General features: G+C 46.8%; 1 pseudogene; it reads left to right on the forward strand.

The window, feature by feature from the left end:
• The first annotated feature begins 215 nt into the window (after nucleotides 1-215).
• LOC123954401 lies at nucleotides 216-15436 on the forward strand (annotated as a pseudogene).
• The last annotated feature ends 3153 nt before the right edge of the window (nucleotides 15437-18589 follow it).

Consider the following 18589-nt stretch of genomic DNA (forward strand, 5'->3'; position numbering starts at 1 on the left):
TATGTCCTATGAAGTCTAACAGCCACTTAAGCGGCTGCGATTATTTGACAAGACAGTGTGGGCTGCTAACGGCCGCTCTGTTCTTGTCCCTCACCGCAGCTGGGCGGATTTCAATGCTAGAAGAGAAGGGGGTCCTGCTCCAGGACAGAAGGTTGCTGGGCGCTCTGGGGGACCTGTGGCTGGAAACCAGGTAAATGTGCAAAGTGACAGCAGCGATGGAGGCCGCCGATGCTCCCCCAAGAGCCGATGCCACGCTGGGCACCCCCTGTGACACAGTGCGTTATAAGAAATATGCATGTGGGTCTTTGTCTGTGGTTCCTGGCTCACAGCTCCCCAAACCCTCGGGGTTTTCTAAGCGGGAGGAGCAATTTCGAGCATCTTTTGTTGTAATAGTCGTCCTCGGTGGGGAGTCAGAAAGGTGGGATGGGGGTTGTGTTATTCCTAACAAGGCCCTTTCAACCACACAGGTGCAGGAACCATCCTAGCTCCCTGCCTTCCTGAACAGAACTCTGCTGGGATCTCCCCTAGCACCTGTCCTCGCCATGTTGATAACACAGTCACTCTCAAGTTCTATCGCTTATGTGTGTCAGGTGCCAACTTCAGGCCAACCAACAAGGCCTGTGCCCTTCCCCTCCCTACAACAACCTCAGCAGAGGCGGGCACGCCCGATTTCCCAGGGGAGGAGAATAAGGATCAGAGCACTCACGTCCCTTGTCTGAGTGAGGGTGGAGGGGGCCATGAGGCTAGTTTGCTTGCATTCTTGAGCTCAAACTACTGGTTCCCAAACTGCTGTCCCCTTGAAATCACCAGGGCTCTTTGAAATATGTGAATTCCTGGCTCCGACCCTTAGACACTCTGACTACATATTGCTGTGAACCAAAAGGGACCACGGGATCACCACAGGGCGATTCCACCATTCAGGAAACCTCCCTCCTTGTCCTCTGGCTGCCTACATCTACCACTTAAGGGAAAACACGTTGAAGTCAAGACACAACGTCTTTGATTACTGAATTCTGGGAGGGAAGCCACAGATCGGAACCAGGGAAACACCCCACATGCCCGATGGCCGAAGATGTCGTCATTGCATCTGCGGGCACACACGTCTGACCAGGCTAGGAGTCGGGTCCTATCATTTCATGACCACAGCCCCACGGCTGCTGGAAAACTGAGGATAAAACACCCTGATGAGAAGTAGGCTCATTCTGGTTTGTGCTCCCAGCCCACCAAGGGGAGGACAAGGAGAAGAGGGGCAAGAGGTATTCCCTACAGTACCAGCACGCCACGGTGCGCGTCCTCACCCAGGTCGTGGCCGAGATGCCCGATGTGAGTCAGCTGAGCTCCCTGCTGAGCCCCAACTGGCAGCTGGACATCACCAACCTCGTGGCCGAGTTCATGAAGGTGGAGGAGCCCAGGACCGCGCAGCTCCAGGGCGGCAGGACCCTGGTGGGCCAGGGGCCTGGAATGACCACCGACACTGCCGGTTTCATGCACTGCTTGATGCTTTCCCCCAATTCTCAGCCCACTCTTTGCTTGTGTCCAGATACGTTAGTGTGAGCCGGTTCTGTGCAAGTGGGTGTCTGTACGTGGGAGGGAGTCATGAACGCAATACACAGAATTCATCAGCCTGTAGACCGCACATTCAGAAATTCATGTCTAACCACAGAGAAGCTTCTGCAAATTAGAGACGCTCTTGAGACCGGATTCGAACCCTTTCCCCAGAGGATGCTACGTCAAGACACACAACAAAAGCAACCTTACGTCCTTGGTATTAGTAGCTCTCAACCCCGGGGCACTCGGCGACATCTGGCCCGTGTCTGGCCACGTTTTGTTTGTCGTAGCTATTTACACGCACAGAGTTCCCCAATGTCATGCTCTCTTTTCTTAGAGGATGATTGAAAATATTTCTTAGTTAATTTTAACAGGAGGGCTGTGGAGAGATTATAAAACAGATTATCTTTTACAAAGTGTTTAAATATTCCTTGTCACGTCCCAATTTAGGGCTCACCCAAATGTGATTTTTGCACAAGCTGCTCTATTGGTACGACATTAGTCCAGGTCTGAATCCCTCTGGTTGCAAATTGATGTTTTATGAGCCGAAATGACTTTTAAAAGCCATTAAGATTCCTTTTTGTGCTGGATTTTCCCCAGAAAACTCAATGATGCTATAAGGATCTACAATTATAATGTTATAAACATCTACTCAAAGAGCAAAAATTAAGCAGGGGAAGAAGGCAAGACACCATTTCTCTAAACATTTTTAGTAAAAAAAGGTTGTCAAAATATAACTACTAGTTTTGAGGAAAATGTTACATTTTCTGTGCTCTAATGATGGGCCAGCACCAACAGGGAAATAATACTCTTTAATTTGGGGGGAATTACCACTAAATTAAATCAAGCTCTTTGAAGAAAACAAATGACTAATATTGTATAAATCAAAGGAAGCAAAATATATTAGGTGGGTCTATTTATAGTTCCTTTTTTAAAAGATTTTATTTATTTGACAGAGAGAGAGATCATAAGTAGGCAGAGAGAGAGGGGGAAGCAGACTCCCCACTGAGCAGAGAGCCCGATGTGGGGCTCAATTCCAGGACCCTGAGATCACGACCTGAGCCGAAGGCAGAGGCTTTAACCCACTGACCACCCAGGGCCCCTATAGTTCCTTGTTTGTTTGTTTTTTTTTTAATTTATTATTCTTTTTTAATTTCTTTTCAGCGTAACAGTATTGATTGTTTTTTTTGTCTTTTTTTTATTTATTTATTTTTCAGCGTAACAGTATTCGTTGTTTTTGCACAACACCCGTGCTCCATGCAAAACGTGCCCTCTCTATTACCCATCACCTGCTTCCCCAACTTCCTAGCTCCTTGTTTTTTAATGGAGGGTGTGTGATTAAACATTAAAAAATGCTCTTCTCAGGGCACCTGGGTGGCTCAGTGGGTTAAAGACTCTGCCTTCAGCTCAGGTCATGATCCCAGGGTCCTGGGATTGAGCCCCGCCTCGGGCTCTCTGCTCAGCGGGGAGCCTGCTTCCTCCTCTCTCTCTGCCTGCCTCTCTGCCTACTTGTCTGTCAAATAAGTAAATAAAATCTTAAAACAAAAAAAAAGACTACATTAAAAATAAAAAATAAAAAATGCTCTTCTAAACCATCTGTATTTCAGCCAGTTGTCCTAGTCCCAGATCATCTGTCCTAAGATCAACGGGTGCAAATCTATTGTCTGACGAAAGTCAGGTTTGTTGACTTATTGCTCCTAGAGAGACTCCATGCGGAGGAAATGTGGGAAATTGTATTGCACAAAAGAGATAAGGTCTGGTGGGAAGCCAGCAAGGGCTGAGGACAGGTAAGACTAGTATGAAGCACACTGTGGGCAGCTAAGCTGCCGGCATTGGTCTGGACCGTGCTGTGGACCCAGGGTCCTGCTTGCTAGTAAGACATATAACTCACACACATGGGGAATGTTGCACTATCTGAAATCCCACATCGGAGTTAGAAATCAGATCTGCTTCTCTGTGTCAAAGTGACTTAGGTCCTCAAGGCAAGAGAGGGAAGTTCATTCTGCCTGACAGTGGGATTTCAAAGAGCAAGGTTTCTGATAATCTTGGATTTTAGAGAACAGTGTTTCTCGGAGGGTAAAAAGGTAGCAGTCCCCCAAATAAAAGGGTTTTTCTGACACTCCAGCAATAGCTTGTCCCTGGGAGGAATGTTTCCTGCTAATGTGGCAGCTGACTTCCCTGCATCTGTCACCGCAGCTGGATAAAGGAAAAGGTAGGTTCCTGCCTTTTTTTTTTTTTTTTTTTTTTTTTGATCTGAGTTAGTTCCTACTTTCTGAAGACTTTCGTTTAGCACTGAGAGCACACTTTGGGGTTTCAAGGAAGGTGGCAAACAAATGGCCTGCTTACAGAGCCCCACTCCTTTTGGTAGGCATTTAACCTTTTCTCTTTCCTTTTTTCCTCATTACTGATGTGTGCGACAGACCCTGGAGCTTTCTCGCTTCCTTCGAAGGTGCTCTTGCCGCTGTCCGACTCCTTCCTGGCCAAGAAGACGGTGACCGTGCTGGATGACGGTGTCACCATCGCAGACCTGGGCATGCAGCTGGCCGGCTTGTCCCTTGCCCTGCAGCCTCACAGAGTGGACAAGAGAGCCACGTCTCGGCAGTGTCGGCCCAGGATGTTCTCCAGACCCCGCTGCGGGTGGGATTCCAGAATCCTTGGGTCCCCGGTCATTCGAGATCACCTCCCTCCCTCTCACATCTGCAGAGAAGATCAATAGAGCACTCATAGCTAGGACAGGAGACCCTTGAAACTCTGTTTTCTCTCCAGTCTGTCTGTGTCTGAGAAAAGTGCTCAGTACTTTGGGGAGATTAGATATTTTACACCCTAACCATGTGTCCCAATACCACTCTGCAGTGGGTTATCTGTGATGGGGGGGGGGGGGCTCTTGGTAGACCTTGACCGAAGGATCACATGTCTTCTGCTTTCCAAAATGGGTAATAATTGGTACTTGCAAATTCTATTTCTATTATTTAAAGAAGTATGGCTAATAGGCACCAGACATCTGTTGTTTTGTATTAATTAGGGACAACTTTAAATTTCCGCTCCGTCTCTAAACTTGTAGCAAATCCATTGAATTATACCAAGGTCATTGTGTCCTTCAAGCATGCCGGTCCCCATAATACATCTTTTCTCAGATACTTCAAATGAGCATGTCTTTCTAATAAAGGATGCCTGGAGTGATATTTATCTTGAACAGTAGCATGATCAGTTGCACCTGAAATCGATTCAGAAACATCCTGTGATCTTTCAAACTCCTTGGAAAATTCAGTCGAATTCCATTATATGACATTCACTAAGTTAATATACACAGGACTACGGTAAACAAATTTGCTCCTCACACCAGTGCAGTTACAACCCATTATTTATGCCAGTTAAATGTATGAAAGCAACTAATCCAGATTTTAAAACACATTTATTGTTCTCCGCCTGGGTATTGGAGACATATCTCATAATAAACCACATGTGCGGTTTATAAATTTGTGTATGTGCTTATAAATTTGAAGGAAATTAATTGTAACATAAAGTTTTAATTTCATTTTTCTTAGTTGTTGGATTTTGGTCAGTGATGGTTCGGTGACACCCTTAGGCATTTGTGGTCCCAAGGATTTTTCAGTTACTGTGTCATCATTGGATGAAATGGTGGTGTCTGTCCAGGCAAACCTTCAGTCCAGATGGCCAGTGGTGGTCGCACAGGGTGAAGGGCAAGGGCCCTTGATTAAACTAGAAATGATGCTTAGTGAGCCCTGTCAGAAGACCAAGAGGAAGAGCGTTCTTGCCATGGGTAAAGGATATGTCAAGGTCAGATTTCAACCAAATATTGATGAGCACCAAGGAGGCACCAATGACATTGAAGGCATCAGTCAGGAATACAAAGACCACCTCAGTAATTCCATAGAGCGTGAAGGGAACCAGGAGAGAGCAGGTTAGGAGTGGTTCCAACATGGCGCCTCTGTTGGCCATGAGGAACATAGCAACAAAAGCACAACCCCACGGTCTCCCCAGGAAGGAAAGGATAGGAAGTCACTCAAGACTGGCAGTCCAGACGCCTTCACAAGCTTCCCCAGTCAAGGGAAATTACCAGAACCCAATAATCCCAGTGACCTGACAGTGACCTCAAGAGGGTTGACTGACTTGGAGATCGGCATGTACTCTGCTCTGTGTCTTCAGCCTGGCCATTTTGGTCTTTTTGATCAACTGCGTGACATTTGCTTGGAAATACAGACACAAAAGATTCACCGCAAGAGAGCAAGGCAACATCCCCCATTCCCATGACTGGGTCTGGCTTGAGAACGAGGTGGAACTTCTGGAGAACCCCGTGGACATCACCCTCCCATCAGAGGAGGGCACGACCATGATAGACAGGAGGCTGCAGTTCTAAAAAGAACTTCCTTCTCAACAGGTGTTCCCAGAAGACTTTCCACAGCCAACTGCTCAGGCCCTCTGACTATGTCTATGAGAAGGACCTGAAAAATGAGCCTCTAAATCCATTGGGCCCAAAGCGGAAGCGAGTCAAGTTTACGTCCTACACCACCATCCTCCCGGAGGATGGCGGCCCATACACCAACTCCATCCCATTTGACAGTGAGGACAACATCAAGTGGGTGTGTCAGGACACGGGGCTAGGGGGCCCCCTGGGACCTCAGAGACTACATGGAAAGGCTGCCGGACCCCACGTGAGCTCCTTTCTTACGTTCATATTCACCTCTATGCCTTCTGCTTTTGGAACGGAGGAGCAGCGAGTTCGTTCAGCAATAGGGGGTGATTTAGCAAAGCTTCGTTTCTGAGCAGGTGTCAGAGTCCCAGAGAACAATAGCAGCCAGGTTGTAAGCCAGGATGTGATTTGCCTCTAGGTCAATTACAAAGAGATATTGGGAACCTCCTGGGACAACATTTTTACCTGATTTCTGGGACCAGCTCAGTGACATGTAAGGAACCTAGAACTCATGGATGTTACCCGTTCTATCAGGGCAAATTGTCACTGGGAGTTGGAAAGAATTTGGGAGTTGATATTTCTATTCTTGGGTCTTCATAAAGCACAGTGAACATCATTTGTGCACGGCCTGAGAGTAGACATATGCAAAAGAAAACTGAATGTAACCCTTATTTGCAGTGAGTACTGCTCTTGGTACATGTATGCAAAGGCGCAGCTGGGTGCCAGGGGCGTGCACTGCACAACAGTAACAGGGAATGTCTCATTAAATTCTGTGCCCTCAGCTCCTCCTTCCCCTCACCCTACTCCATGCCCTGCGTGTGTATGGAAACTAAATTCTCTGGCTTCTGGAATTCTTTTGCAAACATTATCAAGGAAAAAAAAAAACAACTAGTCCTGTCTTAAGATCTGTTGATTGTTGTACAAGTTTTATAGCTCAGGTTCTGTCATGTCTTGCCGTTTACTGAGTGTCCATGCTGGATGTCGATTTTCTCCATCTGTCATCACATCACTGTTCGGGGCAGTATGTAAATTCATACCCCTACTTTATCTGTCCTGGTTTTCCTTGTTGAAATGTCTTATATCTGAATTGGATAAGAAGTTTTACTGAATATAAGAGTGTCAATAATGGAGTGCTATTTAACAAATAAGTTGTACATGAAGTTTTCTTTTTCACATGAATTCTGGGGAAATGTTGACATCACCAACATGTTTATTTTGTTTCCTCTGACTGTGGTAACTTCACGGGGGACTGATGGGGCTCACTTCTTGGGGGTTCCAATCTCTCAAACTACTTTGGGCTGTATTTATGAAAGCACTGTATATGAACATCAATTTTTTGCACCCAATCTGAACTCTAAAAATAGTATTTATGTGTACAGAAAAGGAGTTGCCAAGGAAACAGTTGCAGATGAAGCTTGCCATTTGTGTGAGTAAGGGTAAAAAGAGATAAACAGAATGTTAGCCCAATCTAACAGTATGTAGACGTCCATCCATCCGATGACCAGGAAGATACTCAAAATTGCTTTTGTGATAGAGACAAAACACTCACAGTATGTCCAGAGGAGGGACGTGAATAAGTGGCAGGGATGCACACACGCACACACACACACACACACACACACACACACACCACGGGCACACACACACACATCACAAAAGCAAACAGCTATTCCAAGATCAAGCTATTGTTAGGAAAAACATGGCGGCTCCGGATCAGTGGCAAAGAAGAAAGAAATCTCATATTGCACGGTTCTTGTATAACTTATAAAATGGTATTGGAGGAACCAGAGGAAATGTTCTGAAGTAAAAGAACTCAAAGGTAGGAAGATTAAGCACAATTTTTATTTATTAAGATGAACTAGCTTCTTATTTGGATTTGGGGCTAGAATAGCCCTTCTTAGTCTTGGTTAAGCCATTTATCTCCAAGAAACAAACTCTTTGGAAGGTATAATAAAAATTCTAATTTTTCTTATTCTGCATTGATGTAACAGATAACAATTTGTTCAAAATAATAGCAACCACAACGTACTTGATTCTGTGCTTCCATACAAGAGAAGTGAATGCTAGCAGTGGTCCAAGGGTGGAAGACAAGAATTCAGATTTTTTAAATTTTTTTTTTACTTTTCAGCTGAATCTGTAGTTTTTTATTTCTTTAAAAGAGGCAGATCTTAAGCAAAAATGACAAAGCTAGCATCTTAAATTCCTGTGGCCCTTACATTGGCACCTCATTATTATTCTATGGTTTCAAATTATTTTGTCATACAAATTTCAATATGAAAGAAGGAGTTTAGGCCAGCACCCAGCAGAGAATGACTGCTTGAGAAATGCTGCTATTATTCTGACACCGCCTTTCAGATGCAACCCTCTTATCTTAACCGGGTTCTCCCTCCCGCCCTTACTCTCTTAACCATGGGAGGAGGATGTCTTGTCCCATTTGCTTCCCTCCGCAGAGTCTTGCATCCTGGCTGTGCTCACAGTGAGCTCACAGGCCAGCAAGGGTCGACTTGAATATCTAAAGACCAACTCTAAGAAACGGGGTCTGCGGGAGCAGGAGTGGAAAGTTGCTGCAGAGTGATCTCAGGTAACTCTGTGACCCCAAATGGCAATGACTCAGGTATTCCCAATAGAGCACCGTGTCCTCTCTGTACCATCCTCCCTGGGAGGGGCCGTCTACACCAGCTCCCCCTGTGATCTTCCTGTATGCCTTGTCTGTAGCATGCCTGAGTGTTTATAAACAGGGACACATCACTGAGCCTTTCCACAGGAGCTGGAGTTCTGAGTCCTCTACATGTTATTACTGGGGTTGAGAACTGAGGCTGACAAAGCTTGATTTTCCTCAAAAACTTAACTGGAGAATGAAGCCAGGAGCCCAGAGTCATTTGATGTAAAATTAAAAGACGCTGCACTATGGGCATTGTGCCTCTAAGGCATTGTTTTCAGGATTGTCAAGGACATCGGTGTCTATTGTAAACTATGTAGAAAATATATGCATATATAAAGAAAAAAAATAAAATGGTCAGAAATAACCAGTCACAATAACAACAAAGATTATTTTAAAAGACTTATACTTGTTGCAAGAGCTTCTTTGTTAGCCTTGGGGTAATTGTGTGTCTTTTGCTGTGTTTTCTGCAAAGGAGGTGGCCCCATGGTGCAGGTGGAGAGAAGTATATGCTAATCCTAACATCATTATTCAAATGAAGTCTGCGCCTTCTCTAAGTTATCTTATCTCCATTTGGATCCTTGACCTTTGGCTCCAGAGTAAAGGGAATTCGCTTCTGAATTAGAAGCGTCTACACTCAAGTTACTGGATGAGTCATGCACAGTCAACCGGGCATGTCCCGTGGAAAGGGGACTTTGTTGGGTTGGGGAGCAGGGGGTTTTGTATGGTGGGTGGAGAGCCAGCAGATGTCAGCTCACAGGGGAGGATCATGCTGCAAGCAGCCTGAGTAGCGGGCTTGTCTTGATGCAGGGCAGGCTCAGAATGGGGACACGTGACAGCGCTGGCCATCAGAACTGGGAACGGAGCCACCCCTGAAAAGGACTTTGTGGAGAGAGATGATGTGCGGACGCTCAGTGAGACACAGTCGCTCCGGGGCAGTCACATCTGCTGCTTCTGCTAAAACCCAGTCACCATAAAGCCAAAAATTGGACGGGGGCTGGGATCCCCCTTTCCAAACTGCCCCCCTCTCTCCTATGTCTGTGGGGGGTGTCATACTTGCTAAGAAGCAAAAGCATAAACATTTTGGTTTGAAACCACAGGGACTCTAAATTTCTCTGAACTTTGGCATCGATGCTCATCAAGTTAATACAATTTCCCTGGCATTGTATCGCCTCCGCAAGTTTCTTGCTAATTAGAAGCCATGGGCTATCTTCACTCTTGTTTCCCATCCGCATAACAGACATTGCATCCCGAGAAGCATAACCCAGCATGGAAAATGGACATGAATGATGACTTCTGGAATGCGCCTCCTGGAGGTCCTACGCTGTTTGCCTAAATTGAGCAGGATTTTAGTGTTTGAGATACTCGAATTGTGGGTCTGAAGAAACAATTCCATCCAAAGCGTGGTATGGATTATATGCCTTCCAGCACTCCAGGATGGTGTGGTTTGGGTTAATTCTGGTTAATTTATCTTGAGAGCAGCCCAGTGTTGGGCATTCTTGAAGGTGTGGAAGGTACAGAGAGAGTACCACCTAGAACACTGTGCATGCAAGAGTTCTGTCCCCTTGGTCTGGATGGGGACGCTGTTTTGGAGACCAGACTGTGGGGAGGGGGCTATGGGGAGGAGAGAGTAGAGTTGAAATCCACAGACTAAGTTTGGGAGAGATTAAGAACAGAACACAATTGACGTTTTCCCTGGGGGTAAACAGCACCCAGCAGCCCCCAGAAACACCATGTGTACGGAGAGAAATTGACTGCCTCACTTTCATTTTGCAAATGGACCAGGTTAATCCAGACTGAAACCATCCTTAACGCCTCTCCAGAACACCTGGGAACCAGCATCGAGGCGAGCGGAATGATGCGTTATCGGCTTCACCGCCACTTTGGTGGCTGAGTTTTACTGTGCTGTTAGGTAACGTGGAAGTCTGCTCTCTGTGTGTTTTGAGCAGAATGCTGGTTTCACCCCCTTTCACCAGCAGGTTGTGGGCGTGGGGACGCAGGTGGGGCCATCAGGGGGCGAACCCATCAGACAGCGTGGACAGAGGGACACTGCACTGCATCTCAAGATGGTAGTGAAACTGGTTTTTTCTCCACTCAAAAGCCTCGACCCACTTCTCTGTCCCTGTAAACGCGGCACGGTGCGTTCTGATCTAAACGCCATCCCCCAGTCCAAGCACTACCTGACTAATAGCAGGCATCTGTCCATAGTCTACAAAGAATGCCAGTTGAAAAGGATGGGGAAGGGGAGTGACTCTCTCCTATTGACTTTGGAGTCGTGCTCTGGGATGAAGTCAGGGCTCAGTAGAAGACGTTGCTGGTCAGGCTCAGACCTGCATGGGCGGAAGTAGCTGGGTTTGCTGCCTCTGCTAATGTCCAGACCAGGTTCCGTGGCGTCCTCCAGGTTCCCTGCAGGGCTGTCTGCCCACCCAGTTTCCCCCCTTCAGGGCTTCGGCAAACAGGACTGATTACATTGGATGGATGCAGGTTGTCTGAGGTCAGTAAACTGGTCCTGCACTTCTGGTCATCCAGTCGTTGGCATCGAGGCAAAAACAAACATCCCTAGGATGTGACAGTGTTCCCATCTAAACAATTGGTGATTTTCTTTGCAAATCAGAAATAGTAAGCATGAACTAAAAGTCTTAAAAACACTAGGAAATTTCACCTTTAAGAAGTATTTTATTTGGGGCTCCTGGGTGGCTCCATCCATGAAATGTCTGCCTTTGGCTCAGGTCATGATTCCGGGGTCCTGGGGTCGAGCCCCACGTCGGGCTTCCTGCTCCGTGGGGAGTCTGCTTCTCCCTCTCCCTCCGCTGCTCGCCTGCTTGTGCTCTCTCTCTCTCTTTCACTCTCAAATAAATAAAATCTTAAAATAAAGAAAAAGTGCAGCATTTTATTCATTCCCACAGCCACCCAGAGAGAAGCTTTCGGTAGCTAGATGAGCCAGTGTGCTAAGACAGGAAGAGGGGTGGCTGCTTTCCACATCCCTCTTGGACCAAGCCATGTTAAACCCCAGATGCAGGGGCTGTTTGGGGTCACTGTGATGGTTCTCTCCATTCCCCTTTTGAACTGTATTTGTGAACAGCTCGGACGCATGCCCATATGTGTGTGTTCATGTATGTATATTTGCACGCACATGTGCATAGTTTGTGTACTGTGTGGTGAGTATGTTTTGGGAGTGTTTGTGCACGTGTTTGAGTTTGTGCTTGTAGTTGTTCACGCGTGTGACCATGTGCATGTGTGCTGTGTGCGTGCCTGTGTTTGTATGCATCTCTGCGTGTGCACGCACGTGGCTCTGTGTGTGTCTGTGTTTGTGACAGAGGCAGGGCATGGGTCCCAGATCCCATGAAGCCAATGCTGCCAGGCAGACAGAGCACTTAGAGGCATAAGAAAAACATGAGAGAACGGGGATTCTGGTCAGATCTTTGAAGACTGGTCCAGCCATCCCAGCTGAAAAGACGGTGGGTGCCCTTGCCAAGATCTCACAGCCATATGTGTCCTTTTTGAAACTGACTGTGTCACCCTGGCCATTTCGGCAAATGCCACACTTTGCTTTCAGGATGAAAAGAGAGATCTCCCTGGGAACCCAGGGCTTGCAACGCTGGATAGGTCTTAATAAGTCCCCTTAGCCAAGCCTGCTCTTCCTCCGTGCCCCACAGGAGCCCATGGGTAAATGGGCACAGGCAAGGGACAGTCTTTGAAGAAGAGTCTGTGAAGCCTCGTGCCTGCCCCCCTCAACAGAGCTGGCACAATATGAGTCAGAACCTCCCAAATTCCCGACTCCGTTCTTCCCCCAGCATTATTTCAGAACCATCAAAAATTATCTTTTACTAATAGCTTCATCCGCTTTCCATTTTGGAAATCAGCTTTCTAATGGAAAGCAGGAGAGCCGAGCCACTGGCCGCGGAGAGTTTCTCCCGGACCTCAGTGTGCAGGGAGGATGGTTAGCATAATTGCTTTCCAGAATGGAAGAACGTTGGCAATGAGACTCAGAAAGGAACAAGCACTTCGTTTAGAAGTTTCTGTGCAAACTCCAAAAACTGCATTTGAGTTTTTTTCTTCTTCTGGTATTGATGTTCTTAGTACCTACTGAAGATTTCTTGCTGAACCTGTATAATTAATGTGCACTACGGTGGTAGGGGTGTTGTTTGTTTTTAGAAATCTTAAAATACAGAGGAAAGCACAGGGACGAGTTTAATATAAACCCTTCCTTCGCTGGAGACCAGGAGGTGGGAAATAATCATCCACGGGCTTTAAACTCCACTGGGAAAATAAACGTGCTCAATTTAGGGAGGCTGGGATGTTGTCAGTGGATAAAACCAGTCGATGCCTGTGTTTTAGGAGAAGCACGGAAATGACTCTGGTTCGAATGGTCAGTCTGGGCCATTTGTTTAGATGAAATGTGTGTATTTTATTTTAGGCTGCAGATTGTCTCTCTAGAGACAGTGGAGGCTAGGAGTGGAAACCACCTTTTTGTTCCTTGGGATAAGCTGCGTCTTATAATGAGGTGGGTGTGACTTTGAAATCTGGGCTCTGTGGGAGGCTCTCTCTGTTCTACCCATTTAAACATGTTTCATCTGTTCAGGATGGCTTAGGTCACTCCTGACTTGCCACTGCTCCCGTTATTTCTTTGGCCCGAAATCACATAAAAATGGGGGTCTCTCGCAATCCTGATATTGTATGGCAAGACTGGAATGGAACAACCCATTCCTTTTATGAGGAAGTCCGACCACTGAATGAGTGTACCTAAATGGCAGGTGTGGGTGCTGCCTATAAAATGAACATTACCCATGCCTCTCCTGCCTCCTGACAGAGGGCTTTTCTTTCCCCTTTCAGTCCTGTTTTAGAATGTCTTATGACTCTGGGTTCCAGGGCTTCTTGTCACCGGGGCGGGCGTGTCCCAGCTGAGAACGGTGTGGGTGGGCCCGGGTGGACCAGAGCTGGTGGCTGTGTCCACACCACCCCCCACCCCCACCCCGGCCTTTTAGTTCTTTCTTCCGTTTTGAAGATTTTTACCTGCACATCTGTGCAATGGAGCTGGTCCTGCCCCCCACAGCTGCCCCCAGACGCTGGGCTGGGCAAAACCGTGGCAGTCAAACATGCGCTGAGAGAAGCCAGGGTTTGCCTGTGGAAGGACTCAGGTGCTCCTTCGTGGCACAGGACACGGAACCACCACTGTATGGTCTGTGCTGGTTTCTCTCTGGTTCTCCACGCCCTTTAAAATACTCATCCTCCACGGAGAGCCTTGTCTCGGACTCCTGGAGGTATACTGCCGACCACTTCTGGAATTCCGAAAGCAAATTAAAGGTCCGCCACTCCCAGTGGGTGATGTGGCGGCGGGGTTGGGGGAGCGGAGTGGGGAGCCTTGCCACCTGCGAGGTAGGCGCACCCGCAAGACGCAGCAGGGACCATGTTGGGAATGGAGGACCAATTAACGCAGAAACGATCAAACCCAGGGAAAGACACTTAATATTTCATAGACGATCCATGCTGTTGGCAGAAAAGGGACAAGTGGCACATTCATGGGGACAGCATTGCTTCTGTCTGTGATCGCTGTTTAAACCCCACACACTGATGCACAGGCCAGCTCAGTGCTCATCCACGGTCTCAGCGCAGTGGATTGGTTCTGGGCACCTAGGGCGCGTGGGGAGGGGTCCAGAGGTGGAGCTCCTCCCGACCTCTCCCTGCAGAGTCCGGGACAGTGCACGCCTCCCAGCTGCGACATGGGACGACACACGCCGAGCATCGCCAACAAGGAGGTTCACCTGCGCTTTGCATCTGAGCCTGTGTGGGGGCGTCAATGCACAGGTAGGCACCACCCAACCAGGCCTGTGTGCTTGAACTAGACTTCAGCCTGGCCTTTTCTGGAGGCGGGGCTGACATCACCGGGCTCACATCCCCCAACCTCTCAGCAGCTGGTTGGTCCTCCTGGCCTGGCCCCGCCCCGCCCCTTCATCTGATTAGCATAAACTAGCAGGTGTGATCTAAGAGGCCCAGATGCACTACAAAGACAGGGTCATCCTAGAGGAAATGGGAAGGTTTTAGGGGGCCACCCGCCCCCCGCGCCAGGAGCTAAGGTAAAGGACAGACCTCAGTGTGGACAAAGTTAATTCTTCGGTACACAGTGGTTTATTATGTCAACCTGAACGGAAGAGCGAAGAGGGTCGGGGGGACGTTGTCTTCTCTGCGGAAATTTGAACGAGACTGTGGGAGATACATATTTGGGTGAAGGTCCCCTTTCATGAGCAGTGCGCATGCTTGTCCGTCAAACGTGGCATCAGGGGATGGCTGGGCTCAGAATAGATGCCGTGCTGCGGACAGTGTCCCAGTTAGGACATCATGGCGGTGTTCTCTTCTCTTCTCTCATCCATTGTGACCCCAGGGTGTCTGAGCGCCGTGCAAGGTTTGGCCTCTATCTCCCGGGTCCCAAGGCCACCGAAGCCACAAGGAAGAGGACCCGGTCACAGGCAGACGTTGACTTCAACCTGCAGGTTATCTTGTGAGATGCTTTCCTACGGTCCCTTTGATTCTTCAAAAGCTGTGGAAACACTTAGGTCGGTATATCAGTATTTTGTTCCCCAGATGGGAACCCGAGCAGTTAGAAATGGCCCACCAGCCAAGGGCTCTGGCAGAAGAACCAGAGCTAAGATTCCACACTCCCTCGCTTCCTATGGCTCATTCCCCAAGTCATGAGCTCATCTGTGTGACGCAGTCCGTGGGGCCCGCTCCCCTCTGACACAGAGTGCAGGGGACCACTGGCCATCTTTCCCTGCATCCTTCCAGAGCTCTGGCAGGAGTAAGGCTGTGGTCATTGCCACATGTGGAAAGCAACTGTAAGTCAGTCCCTTGGGCACTAGAAGCGTGAATTCTCATGGTGCTTCTCACCCCACAGAAATGGAGGCTGGAGGAGAGGCACTGGGTTTGCAGGTGAGTTGGGAGCTGGGCTGGGCTCACAGACCCCGAGACGTGGAATGCAGCAAAGACCCAGCTCTAGTAAATATTCAACCAGAGGCACTTGCGGTGGCTGTCCATTTAGCATGATGTTGTGAACTGGAAGACTGAACACTCAGGAGCCCGCTTGGAAAAGTTCGGAGCAAGTAATTAAGACTACATTTGAATAATGTGATGAACATGCTTATTTATTTATTGTCAAGCTGCTTCAAGACACCCGACAACGTTCCCCCTTGCAGAGTGCTTGGCAGCGTGGGACAGCTGATCATCATTTGGGGGAGGAATTAGAAATGTTATTTTTAACTCCCCATTATTAGAGGAAACACACACATCTGGAGCCTTGTGAGGAGTGATTATTAGCCGTTCAGCTGAGAAATAGCCTGGTGTCCACAATGCATCGTTTTCTAATTATTTTGTTATTTTTCAATGCCTTAAATGCTACAGGCATATAAAATTCAGCTCATTTAATCTCTCTAAATTATAGTTTCTCCATCTGCCATGGTCTTACAGTTTAATAAAATCATTACTTTTTATAGACCCAGTAAAATCATAGAAACTATTTAGGGGAGATAGGATTTTTTTTAAAGGAAGAATAAACATATCTGAACTGGAAAATAATTTTCATATTTGTCTGCGAAGGGAGTTAGGGGATTTTTACAGGGTCACTTATCAAGCTGACAGAAAGAAATGTACTTTTTATATTTTTCTTATGAGAAGTTCGGGAAGACTGTGGTATTGGGTAGTGTTTTCCACTGGAAATAGAAAATAAGGCAGATTCTTTAACCCCATAATTCAGTTCTACATCCCTATGGCTTTGACTGCACTTAGCGATCTCTCTTTACTAAAACTGTCTGCCTTACACAGTCACCTCAAGACTCTGAAATGCTGAATAGAGGCATGGAAGGGGTCTGTATACTTTGCTGAGTTTACATCATGAAGTAGTTCAAATCTTAACACGTACATGGACAAAGTGTTTGACATTGGTGCCCGTAAGGAGAGGGCAGTGGTGCCCTCTCAATTTCATGATAAAGGTCAATTTCATGATAAAGCAATAAGAAATGCACTGTCCTGTTCATGTCTTCTTCTTTTTTTTTTTAAGGATTTTATTTATTTATTTGACAGACAGAGATCACAAGTAGGCAGAGAGGCAGACAGAGAGGAGGAAGCAGGCTCCTTGCTGAGCAGAGAGCCCAATGTGAGACTTGATCCCAGGACCCTAAGATCATGACCTGAGCCGAAGGCAGAGGCTTTAACCCACTGAACCAACCAGGTGCCCTTTTTCTTCTTCTCCTTCCCCTTCTCCTTCTCCTTCTTCTTCTTCTTCTTTTTCTTAATGACTTCTGGAAAAGCTACATGGGAGCTCAGAATATGCTCTTCATCTATGTAAAATAGATTCACCTATGTTTTTCTAGAATTTCACCATCAGAATCTCAGGTTCATGGCAAATCATCCAATGCAACTTTGTATCGTTGCCCAACAACTAACACTCAAGTAGAAGGGTTTACAAAACAGGGTTTTATTATTTCACAGAACAGGAAGTCTAAAGCTGGTTGGTTCAGAAGCTCTCAGATGTCTTCAGACACCCAGGACTTCCCCATCCTTCCACTCCAGTTTCTTTAGTCTATTTGCTCTTTTGTCACCTCATGCCCCAAAATGCTGCCAGAGCTCCTAACATCACATCCTATTACAACCATGTTTAAAAGCAGGACAATGTCAGGTGTCTCTGTAATTAATGAAAAAGATCAGTATAGAAGTTATCTCAGGCTCCCCCCACCAGACTCCCTCTCTGGTAATTTTGGCAAGGATTCAGTCACATGCCATTGACAGAGGAGGTCAGAAAGACTCTTCAGATAGGGAATTCTGTCAGCAAAATTGGGAAGTAGAGTAGCTGGGGACAGGCAGTAGAGAGAGACTTCGATATGTTTTTAGACTTGATGAAAGCATCCTCTGCTCTAAATCCTTTGACCCACAGGCCTCACTAATTCAAATACCCTTAATTTGAAATTCTTGGTAATCTAGACAAGTAAGAGTCATAAATTAAGAAAATATCTGGCAACCAATGAAAAGTTGTCTAAAATAATAGTATAAAATGACAAAAATACAGAAATATCACAACCTCTTCCAAGGGGTGAATAAACAGGCCCACATTTATTTTCTGATAAGATTGTGTCACCGTGGTCTTTTCTAGTCATTAAAAAGGTCTGAGAAAAAATAAAATTTGGGTTTAATGCTTTTTAGCCTCCTTTGAAATACCGTCGGTACCCTATCGACAATAATTACATTTCATCTCAAATCTAATAATTCAAATTGAAACTAATGGGAATTCATGTTTCTTCAGTTAGAGTGGTGTGAAATTGCGCTGTACTCATGATTTGAATTCTTTTTTTATTATTTTTTAAAGATTGATTTATTTATTTGACAGAGAGAGATACAGCGAAAGAGGGAACACAAGCGGGGGAAGTGGGAGAGAGGGAGAGGCAGGCTTCCTGCCGAACAGGGAGCCTGATGTGGGACTTGATCCCAGGACCCTGGGATCATGACCTGAGCCGAAGGCAGATGCTTAACGACTGAGCCACCCAGGCATCCCACGATTTAAATCCTTAAAAGAGTTTTCCTCGAAAAGGAGGGACGTGAAAATCCATAAAATTGGAAATTTGACTTTGTTTTCACTAATTGGCACTTGGTCCCAGTGTGTCTGACCCAAGACTTGTCAGCTCTTCTAGAAGGACAGGTTTACAGTTTTTGGCATACAACCTGAAACCCAAGAAGAGGAAACTAAACGGGAAGGTGGAGAGGGAAAGTGCGGGCCAGCCCCTCCCACCTGGAAGGATATGAACCTGTGGGATGTTCTTCCCCAGGGGACAGCTTCACTGCTGCTGCTCTCCGCATCCTGATTACCACCTCAGATACAATGAGTGATGTCTAGGACGAAGACGTTCTTCTCCACATGGGATGGATGGAGCATCTTTCTGGCAAAAACAGGATATAAACTAAGAAAAGTA

Source organism: Meles meles, chromosome 12, assembly GCF_922984935.1.
Source record: "Meles meles chromosome 12, mMelMel3.1 paternal haplotype, whole genome shotgun sequence".
NCBI classification, from domain to species: Eukaryota; Metazoa; Chordata; class Mammalia; order Carnivora; family Mustelidae; genus Meles; species Meles meles.